This window comes from Salvelinus namaycush, chromosome 14 (genome assembly GCF_016432855.1).
Source record: "Salvelinus namaycush isolate Seneca chromosome 14, SaNama_1.0, whole genome shotgun sequence".
Classification (NCBI taxonomy): Eukaryota; Metazoa; Chordata; class Actinopteri; order Salmoniformes; family Salmonidae; genus Salvelinus; species Salvelinus namaycush.
In genome coordinates this window covers 1,394,852-1,406,320 of record NC_052320.1, presented here as the reverse complement: position 1 = coordinate 1,406,320, position 11,469 = coordinate 1,394,852, and positions in this window count along the sequence as shown.

Below are 11,469 nucleotides of genomic sequence, written 5' to 3'. Positions count from 1 at the left end.
TTTTAGATGTACGAGGTACCAGAACCTTGCTCTCATTAAAGCTTCAAGTTCCTCAGTGTCCAAATCACCAACAAACTAACATGGTCCAAACACATAAATACAGTCGTGAAGGGGGCACGACAACGCCTATTCCCCCTCAGGAGACTGAAAAGATTTGGCATGGGTCCCCAGATCCTCAAAAAGTTCTACAGCTGCACCATCAAGAGCATCCAGACTGGTTGCATCACCGCCTGGTATGGCAACTGTTTGGCATCCGACCGCAGGCACTACAGAGGGTAGAGCAGACGGCCCAGTACATCACTGGGGCTAAGCTTCCTGCCATCCAGGACCTCTATACTAGCCGGTGGCAGAGGAAGGCCCCAAAAATTGTCAAAGACTTCAGCCACCCAAGTCATAGACTGTTCTCTATACCACCGCACGGCAAGCGGTACCAGAGCGCCAAGTCTAGGACCAAAAGGCTCCTTATAACAGCTTTGAACACCAAGCCAAGCAATTTTATTTTACCTTTATTTTACTAGGCAAGTCAGTTAAGAACAAATTCTTATTTTCAATGACGGCCTAGGAACAGTGGGTTAACTGCCTTGTTCAGGGGCAGAACGACAGATTTGTACCTTGTCAGCTCAGGGATTCGAACTTGCAACCTTTCGGTTACTAGTCCAACACTCTAACCACTAGGCTACCCTGACTGTACATTAACATAATATCTCTTTCTATGGCTATATGGTATTCCATTCTATATGTTCTTTAAACACATGTTAATTACATGTAACTTTTAATTAATACAAATGTATTAACTGTATATTAAAATGACTTGACCTCGACATAAACCAACGTACGATTCTATCACAAAATAAAGTAGATTTGAACGTTGGACTCACAGTGTTACAGAAATCTAATGTACGAGAACATTTCCTAAGAGGTAGTCTTTCATGATAAGTGACAACAAAAGAAAAAAAGCATGAATAGATATATAATATAATACTGAATCCATTCTCAGTCACCTCCCAGGAGGTGTGTTGTGTAACTATAGTGGGTAGATGAATAAAGAGGAGGGAGTGCTATTGCACAACACACACACACACACAACACACACACACACACACACACACACACACACACAACACACACACACATGAACGGACACACGCACGCACACACAGACATGGACACATAGACGGACACACACACTGGAGATTCGGTGGGTGAAGCTCAATTCCATGTTGTGGCTAGTGACAGTGTAGTGACAGTGAAGTGACAGTGTAGTGACAGCAAATACACTAAATAGGCCTAGAATTACACTTCCAACTTGCATCACTGTCCAATTTACTGTCATGTGGTATGGAGAGAGAGACCACGGTTGGTATGGAGAGAGAGACCACGGTTGGTATGGAGAAAGAGACCACGGTTGGTATGGAGAGAGAGACCACGGTTGGTATGGAGAAAGAGACCACGGTTGGAATGGAGAGAGAGAGACCACGGTTGGTATGGATAGAGAGAGACCACAGTTGGTATGGAGAGAGAGAGAGACCACGGTTGGTATGGAGAGAGAGAGAGACCACGGTTGGTATGGAGAGAGAGAGAGAGACAGGGAAAAGGGAGGGAGGATACGTCCCAGTACTATGGTAAGATACAGAGAGGAGGGAGGATACGTCCCAGACTATGGTGAGAGACAAGTGGAGGGAAGGGAGGATAACGTCCCAGACTATGGTAAGAGACAGGGAAGGGAGGATACGTCCCAGTACTATGGTAAGAGACAGGGAAGGGGAGGATAGTCCCAGACTATGGTAAGAAACAGGGATGGAGGGAGGATACGTCCCAGACTATGGTAAGAGACAGGGGGAGGGAGGATACGTCCCAGACTATGGTAAGAGGACAGGGAGGGAGGATACGTCCCAGTACTATGGTAAGAGACAGAGAAGGGATGGGAGGATACGTCCCAGACTATGGTAAGAGACAGGGAGGGAGGATACGTCCCAGACTATGGTAAGAGACAGGGAAGGGAGGATACGTCCCAGTACTATGGTGAGAGACAGGGAATGGAGGATACGTCCCAGACTATGGTGAGAGACAGGGAGGGAAGGGAGGATACGTCCCAGACTATGGTGAGAGACAGGGAAGGGAGGGAGGATATGTCCCATACTATGGTAAGAGACAGAGAAGGGAGGGAGGATACGTCCCGACTATGGTAAGAGACAGGGAAGGGAGGATAAGTCCCAAACTATGGTGAGAGACAGGGTAGGGAGGATACGTCCCATACTATGGTAAGAGACAGGGAAGGGAGGATACGTCCCAGACTATGGTAAGAGACAGGGAAGGGAGGGAGGATACGTCCCGACTATGGTAAGAGACAGGGAGGGGAGGATACGTCCCATACTATGGTAAGAGACAGGGAGGGGAGGATACGTCCCAGACTATGGTAAGAGACAGGGAGGGGAGGATACGTCCCAGACTATGGTAAGAGACAGGGAAGGGAGGATATGTCCCAGACTATGGTGAGAGACAGGGAAGGGAGGATACGTCCCAGACTAAGGTGAGAGACAGGGAAGGGAGGATACGTCCCAGACTATGGTAAGAGACAGGGAAGGGAGGATACGTCCCAGACTATGGTAAGAGACAGGGAAGGGAGGATACGTCCCAGACTATGGTAAGAGACAGGGAAGGGAGGATACGTCCCAGACTATGGTAAGAGACAGGGAAGGGAGGATATGTCCCAGACTATGGTGAGAGACAGGGAAGGGAGGATACGTCCCAGACTAAGGTGAGAGACAGGGAAGGGAGGATACGTCCCAGACTATGGTAAGAGACAGGGAAGGGAGGATACGTCCCAGACTATGGTAAGAGACAGGGAAGGGAGGATACGTCCCAGACTATGGTAAGAGACAGGGAAGGGAGGATACGTCCCAGACTATGGTGAGAGACAGGGAGGGAAGGGAGGATGTGTCCCAGACTATGGTGAGAGACAGGGAAGGGAGGGAGGATACGTCCCATACTATGGTAAGAGACAGGGAAGGGAGGATACGTCCCAGACTATGGTGAGAGACAGGGAAGGGAGGATACGTCCCAGACTATGGTAAGAGACAGGGAAGGGAGGATACGTCCCGTACTATGGTAAGATACAGAGAGGGGAGGATACGTCCCAGACTATTGTAAGAGACAGGGAAGGGAGGATACGTCCCGTACTATGGTAAGATACAGGGAGGGGAGGATACGTCCCAGACTATGGTGAGAGACAGGGAGGGAAGGGAGGATACGTCCCAGACTATGGTGAGAGACAGGGAAGGGAGGGAGGATACGTCCCAGACTATGGTAAGAGACAGGGAAGGGAGGATACTTCCCAGACTATGGGAAGAGACAGGGAGGGGAGGATACGTCCCAGACTTTGGTAAGAAACAGGGATGGGGGGATACGTCCCAGACTATGGTAAGAGACAGGGAAGGGAGGATACGTCCCAGACTATGGTAAGAGACAGGGTAGGGAGGATACGTCCCAGACTATGGTAAGAGACAGGGAAGGGAGGATACGTGCCGTACTATGGTAAGATACAGGGAGGGGAGGATACGTCCCAGACTATTGTAAGAGACAGGGAAGGGAGGATACGTCCCGTACTATGGTAAGATACAGGGAGGGGAGGATACGTCCCAGACTATGGTAAGAGACAGGGTAGGGAGGATACGTCCCAGACTATGGTAAGAGACAGGGGAGGGAGGATACGTCCCAGACTATGGTAAGAGACAGGGAGGGGAGGATACGTCCCAGACTATGGTAAGAGACAGGGTAGGGAGGATACGTCCCAGACTATGGTAAGAGACAGGGGAGGGAGGATACGTCCCAGACTATGGTAAGAGACAGGGTAGGGAGGATACGTCCCAGACTATGGTGAGAGACAGGGAATGGAGGATACGTCCCAGACTATGGTGAGAGACAGGGAGGGAAGGGAGGATACGTCCCAGACTATGGTGAGAGACAGGGAAGGGAGGGAGGATATGTCCCATACTATGGTAAGAGACAGAGAAGGGAGGGAGGATACGTCCCGACTATGGTAAGAGACAGGGAAGGGAGGATAAGTCCCAAACTATGGTGAGAGACAGGGTAGGGAGGATACGTCCCATACTATGGTAAGAGACAGGGAAGGGAGGATACGTCCCAGACTATGGTAAGAGACAGGGAAGGGAGGGAGGATACGTCCCGACTATGGTAAGAGACAGGGAGGGGAGGATACGTCCCAGACTATGGTAAGAGACAGGGAAGGGAGGATACGTCCCAGACTATGGTGAGAGACAGGGAAGGGAGGGAGGATACGTCCCATACTATGGTAAGAGACAGGGAGGGGAGGATACGTCCCATACTATGGTAAGAGACAGGGAGGGGAGGATACGTCCCAGACTATGGTAAGAGACAGGGAGGGGAGGATACGTCCCAGACTATGGTAAGAGACAGGGAAGGGAGGATACGTCCCAGACTATGGTGAGAGACAGGGAAGGGAGGATACGTCCCAGACTAAGGTGAGAGACAGGGAAGGGAGGATACGTCCCAGACTATGGTAAGAGACAGGGAAGGGAGGATACGTCCCAGACTATGGTAAGAGACAGGGAAGGGAGGATACGTCCCAGACTATGGTAAGAGACAGGGAAGGGAGGATACGTCCCAGACTATGGTGAGAGACAGGGAGGGAAGGGAGGATGCGTCCCAGACTATGGTGAGAGACAGGGAAGGGAGGGAGGATACGTCCCATACTATGGTAAGAGACAGAGAAGGGAGGGAGGATACGTCCCGATTATGATAAGAGACAGGGAGGGGAGGATACGTCCCAGACTATGGTAAGAGACAGGGAAGGGAGGATACGTCCCAGACTATGGTGAGAGACAGGGAATGGAGGATACGTCCCAGACTATGGTAAGAGACAGGGAAGGGAGGATACGTTCCGTACTATGGTAAGATACAGGGAGGGGAGGATACGTCCCAGACTATTGTAAGAGACCGGGAAGGGAGGATACGTCCCGTACTATGGTAAGATACAGGGAGGGGAGGATACGTCCCAGACTATGGTGAGAGACAGGGAGGGAAGGGAGGATACGTCCCAGACTATGGTGAGAGACAGGGAAGGGAGGGAGGATACGTCCCAGACTATGGTAAGAGACAGGGAAGGGAGGATACGTCCCAGACTATGGGAAGAGACAGGGAGGGGAGGATACGTCCCAGACTTTGGTAAGAAACAGGGATGGGGGGATACGTCCCAGACTATGGTAAGAGACAGGGAAGAGAGGATACGTCCCACCAGACTATGGTAAGAGACAGGGTAGGGAGGATACGTCCCAGACTATGGTAAGAGACAGGGTAGGGAGGATACGTCCCAGACTATGGTTAGAGACAGGGAAGGGAGGATACGTCCCAGACTATGGTAAGAGACAGGGAAGGGAGGATACGTCCCGTACTATGGTAAGATACAGTGAGGGGAGGATACGTCCCAGACTATTGTAAGAGACAGGGAAGGGAGGATACGTCCCGTACTATGGTAAGATACAGGGAGGGGAGGATACGTCCCAGACTAAGGTGAGAGACAGGGAGGGAAGGGAGGATACGTCCCAGACTATGGTGAGAGACAGGGAAGGGAGGGAGGATACGTCCCAGACTATGGTAAGAGACAGGGAAGGGAGGATACGTCCCAGACTATGGGAAGAGACAGGGAGGGGAGGATACGTCCCAGACTTTGATAAGAAACAGGGATGGGGGGATACGTCCCAGACTATGGTAAGAGACAGGGAAGGGAGGATACGTCCCAGACTATGGTAAGAGACAGGGTAGGGAGGATACGTCCCAGACTATGGTAAGAGACAGGGAAGGGAGGGAGGATACGTCCCGACTATGGTAAGAGACAGGGAGGGGAGGATACGTCCCAGACTATGGTAAGAGACAGGGAAGGGAGGATACGTCCCAGACTATGGTGAGAGACAGGGAAGGGAGGGAGGATACGTCCCATACTATGGTAAGAGACAGGGAGGGGAGGATACGTCCCATACTATGGTAAGAGACAGGGAGGGGAGGATACGTCCCAGACTATGGTAAGAGACAGGGAGGGGAGGATACGTCCCAGACTATGGTAAGAGACAGGGAAGGGAGGATACGTCCCAGACTATGGTGAGAGACAGGGAAGGGAGGATACGTCCCAGACTAAGGTGAGAGACAGGGAAGGGAGGATACGTCCCAGACTATGGTAAGAGACAGGGAAGGGAGGATACGTCCCAGACTATGGTGAGAGACAGGGAAGGGAGGATACGTCCCAGACTATGGTAAGAGACAGGGAAGGGAGGATACGTCCCGTACTATGGTAAGATACAGAGAGGGGAGGATACGTCCCAGACTATTGTAAGAGACAGGGAAGGGAGGATACGTCCCGTACTATGGTAAGATACAGGGAGGGGAGGATACGTCCCAGACTATGGTGAGAGACAGGGAGGGAAGGGAGGATACGTCCCAGACTATGGTGAGAGACAGGGAAGGGAGGGAGGATACGTCCCAGACTATGGTAAGAGACAGGGAAGGGAGGATACGTCCCAGACTATGGGAAGAGACAGGGAGGGGAGGATACGTCCCAGACTTTGGTAAGAAACAGGGATGGGGGGATACGTCCCAGACTATGGTAAGAGACAGGGAAGGGAGGATACGTCCCAGACTATGGTAAGAGACAGGGTAGGGAGGATACGTCCCAGACTATGGTAAGAGACAGGGAAGGGAGGATACGTGCCGTACTATGGTAAGATACAGGGAGGGGAGGATACGTCCCAGACTATTGTAAGAGACAGGGAAGGGAGGATACGTCCCGTACTATGGTAAGATACAGGGAGGGGAGGATACGTCCCAGACTATGGTAAGAGACAGGGTAGGGAGGATACGTCCCAGACTATGGTAAGAGACAGGGGAGGGAGGATACGTCCCAGACTATGGTAAGAGACAGGGAGGGGAGGATACGTCCCAGACTATGGTAAGAGACAGGGTAGGGAGGATACGTCCCAGACTATGGTAAGAGACAGGGGAGGGAGGATACGTCCCAGACTATGGTAAGAGACAGGGTAGGGAGGATACGTCCCAGACTATGGTGAGAGACAGGGAATGGAGGATACGTCCCAGACTATGGTGAGAGACAGGGAGGGAAGGGAGGATACGTCCCAGACTATGGTGAGAGACAGGGAAGGGAGGGAGGATATGTCCCATACTATGGTAAGAGACAGAGAAGGGAGGGAGGATACGTCCCGACTATGGTAAGAGACAGGGAAGGGAGGATAAGTTCCAAACTATGGTGAGAGACAGGGTAGGGAGGATACGTCCCATACTATGGTAAGAGACAGGGAAGGGAGGATACGTCCCAGACTATGGTAAGAGACAGGGAAGGGAGGGAGGATACGTCCCGACTATGGTAAGAGACAGGGAGGGGAGGATACGTCCCAGACTATGGTAAGAGACAGGGAAGGGAGGATACGTCCCAGACTATGGTGAGAGACAGGGAAGGGAGGGAGGATACGTCCCATACTATGGTAAGAGACAGGGAGGGGAGGATACGTCCCATACTATGGTAAGAGACAGGGAGGGGAGGATACGTCCCAGACTATGGTAAGAGACAGGGAGGGGAGGATACGTCCCAGACTATGGTAAGAGACAGGGAAGGGAGGATACGTCCCAGACTATGGTGAGAGACAGGGAAGGGAGGATACGTCCCAGACTAAGGTGAGAGACAGGGAAGGGAGGATACGTCCCAGACTATGGTAAGAGACAGGGAAGGGAGGATACGTCCCAGACTATGGTAAGAGACAGGGAAGGGAGGATACATCCCAGACTATGGTAAGAGACAGGGAAGGGAGGATACGTCCCAGACTATGGTGAGAGACAGGGAGGGAAGGGAGGATGCGTCCCAGACTATGGTGAGAGACAGGGAAGGGAGGGAGGATACGTCCCATACTATGGTAAGAGACAGAGAAGGGAGGGAGGATACGTCCCGATTATGATAAGAGACAGGGAGGGGAGGATACGTCCCAGACTATGGTAAGAGACAGGGAAGGGAGGATACGTCCCAGACTATGGTGAGAGACAGGGAATGGAGGATACGTCCCAGACTATGGTAAGAGACAGGGAAGGGAGCATACGTCCCGTACTATGGTAAGATACAGGGAGGGGAGGATACGTCCCAGACTATTGTAAGAGACAGGGAAGGGAGGATACGTCCCGTACTATGGTAAGATACAGGGAGGGGAGGATACGTCCCAGACTATGGTGAGAGACAGGGAGGGAAGGGAGGATACGTCCCAGACTGGTAAGAGACAGGGAAGGGAGGATACGTCCCAGACTATGGTAAGAGACAGGGAAGGGAGGATACGTCCCAGACTATGGGAAGAGACAGGGAGGGGAGGATACGTCCCAGACTTTGATAAGAAACAGGGATGGGGGGATACGTCCCAGACTATGGTAAGAGACAGGGAAGGGAGGATACGTCCCAGACTATGGTAAGAGACAGGGTAGGGAGGATACGTCCCAGACTATGGTAAGAGACAGGGAAGGGAGGGAGGATACGTCCCGACTATGGTAAGAGACAGGGAGGGGAGGATACGTCCCAGACTATGGTAAGAGACAGGGAAGGGAGGATACGTCCCAGACTATGGTGAGAGACAGGGAAGGGAGGGAGGATACGTCCCATACTATGGTAAGAGACAGGGAGGGGAGGATACGTCCCATACTATGGTAAGAGACAGGGAGGGGAGGATACGTCCCAGACTATGGTAAGAGACAGGGAGGGGAGGATACGTCCCAGACTATGGTAAGAGACAGGGAAGGGAGGATACGTCCCAGACTATGGTGAGAGACAGGGAAGGGAGGATACGTCCCAGACTAAGGTGAGAGACAGGGAAGGGAGGATACGTCCCAGACTATGGTAAGAGACAGGGAAGGGAGGATACGTCCCAGACTATGGTGAGAGACAGGGAAGGGAGGATACGTCCCAGACTATGGTAAGAGACAGGGAAGGGAGGATACGTCCCGTACTATGGTAAGATACAGAGAGGGGAGGATACGTCCCAGACTATTGTAAGAGACAGGGAAGGGAGGATACGTCCCGTACTATGGTAAGATACAGGGAGGGGAGGATACGTCCCAGACTATGGTGAGAGACAGGGAGGGAAGGGAGGATACGTCCCAGACTATGGTGAGAGACAGGGAAGGGAGGGAGGATACGTCCCAGACTATGGTAAGAGACAGGGAAGGGAGGATACGTCCCAGACTATGGGAAGAGACAGGGAGGGGAGGATACGTCCCAGACTTTGGTAAGAAACAGGGATGGGGGGATACGTCCCAGACTATGGTAAGAGACAGGGAAGGGAGGATACGTCCCAGACTATGGTAAGAGACAGGGTAGGGAGGATACGTCCCAGACGATGGTAAGAGACAGGGAAGGGAGGATACGTGCCGTACTATGGTAAGATACAGGGAGGGGAGGATACGTCCCAGACTATTGTAAGAGACAGGGAAGGGAGGATACGTCCCGTACTATGGTAAGATACAGGGAGGGGAGGATACGTCCCAGACTATGGTAAGAGACAGGGTAGGGAGGATACGTCCCAGACTATGGTAAGAGACAGGGGAGGGAGGATACGTCCCAGACTATGGTAAGAGACAGGGAGGGGAGGATACGTCCCAGACTATGGTAAGAGACAGGGTAGGGAGGATACGTCCCAGACTATGGTAAGAGACAGGGGAGGGAGGATACGTCCCAGACTATGGTAAGAGACAGGGTAGGGAGGATACGTCCCAGACTATGGTGAGAGACAGGGAATGGAGGATACGTCCCAGACTATGGTGAGAGACAGGGAGGGAAGGGAGGATACGTCCCAGACTATGGTGAGAGACAGGGAAGGGAGGGAGGATATGTCCCATACTATGGTAAGAGACAGAGAAGGGAGGGAGGATACGTCCCGACTATGGTAAGAGACAGGGAAGGGAGGATAAGTCCCAAACTATGGTGAGAGACAGGGTAGGGAGGATACGTCCCATACTATGGTAAGAGACAGGGAAGGGAGGATACGTCCCAGACTATGGTAAGAGACAGGGAAGGGAGGGAGGATACGTCCCGACTATGGTAAGAGACAGGGAGGGGAGGATACGTCCCAGACTATGGTAAGAGACAGGGAAGGGAGGATACGTCCCAGACTATGCTGAGAGACAGGGAAGGGAGGGAGGATACGTCCCATACTATGGTAAGAGACAGGGAGGGGAGGATACGTCCCATACTATGGTAAGAGACAGGGAGGGGAGGATACGTCCCAGACTATGGTAAGAGACAGGGAGGGGAGGATACGTCCCAGACTATGGTAAGAGACAGGGAAGGGAGGATACGTCCCAGACTATGGTGAGAGACAGGGAAGGGAGGATACGTCCCAGACTAAGGTGAGAGACAGGGAAGGGAGGATACGTCCCAGACTATGGTAAGAGACAGGGAAGGGAGGATACGTCCCAGACTATGGTAAGAGACAGGGAAGGGAGGATACATCCCAGACTATGGTAAGAGACAGGGAAGGGAGGATACGTCCCAGACTATGGTGAGAGACAGGGAGGGAAGGGAGGATGCGTCCCAGACTATGGTGAGAGACAGGGAAGGGAGGGAGGATACGTCCCATACTATGGTAAGAGACAGAGAAGGGAGGGAGGATACGTCCCGATTATGATAAGAGACAGGGAGGGGAGGATACGTCCCAGACTATGGTAAGAGACAGGGAAGGGAGGATACGTCCCAGACTATGGTGAGAGACAGGGAATGGAGGATACGTCCCAGACTATGGTAAGAGACAGGGAAGGGAGGATACGTCCCGTACTATGGTAAGATACAGGGAGGGGAGGATACGTCCCAGACTATTGTAAGAGACAGGGAAGGGAGGATACGTCCCGTACTATGGTAAGAGACAGGGAGGGAAGGGAGGATACGTCCCAGACTATGGTGAGAGACAGGGAGGGAAGGGAGGATACGTCCCAGACTATGGTGAGAGACAGGGAAGGGAGGGAGGATACGTCCCAGACTATGGTAAGAGACAGGGAAGGGAGGATACGTCCCAGACTATGGGAAGAGACAGGGAGGGGAGGATACGTCCCAGACTTTGGTAAGAAACAGGGATGGGGGGATACGTCCCAGACTATGGTAAGAGACAGGGAAGGGAGGATACGTCCCACCAGACTATGGTAAGAGACAGGGTAGGGAGGATACGTCCCAGACTATGGTAAGAGACAGGGTAGGGAGGATACGTCCCAGACTATGGTTAGAGACAGGGAAGGGAGGATACGTCCCAGACTATGGTAAGAGACAGGGAAGGGAGGATACGTCCCGTACTATGGTAAGATACAGTGAGGGGAGGATACGTCCCAGACTATTGTAAGAGACAGGGAAGGGAGGATACGTCCCGTACTATGGTAAGATACAGGGAGGGGAGGATACGTCCC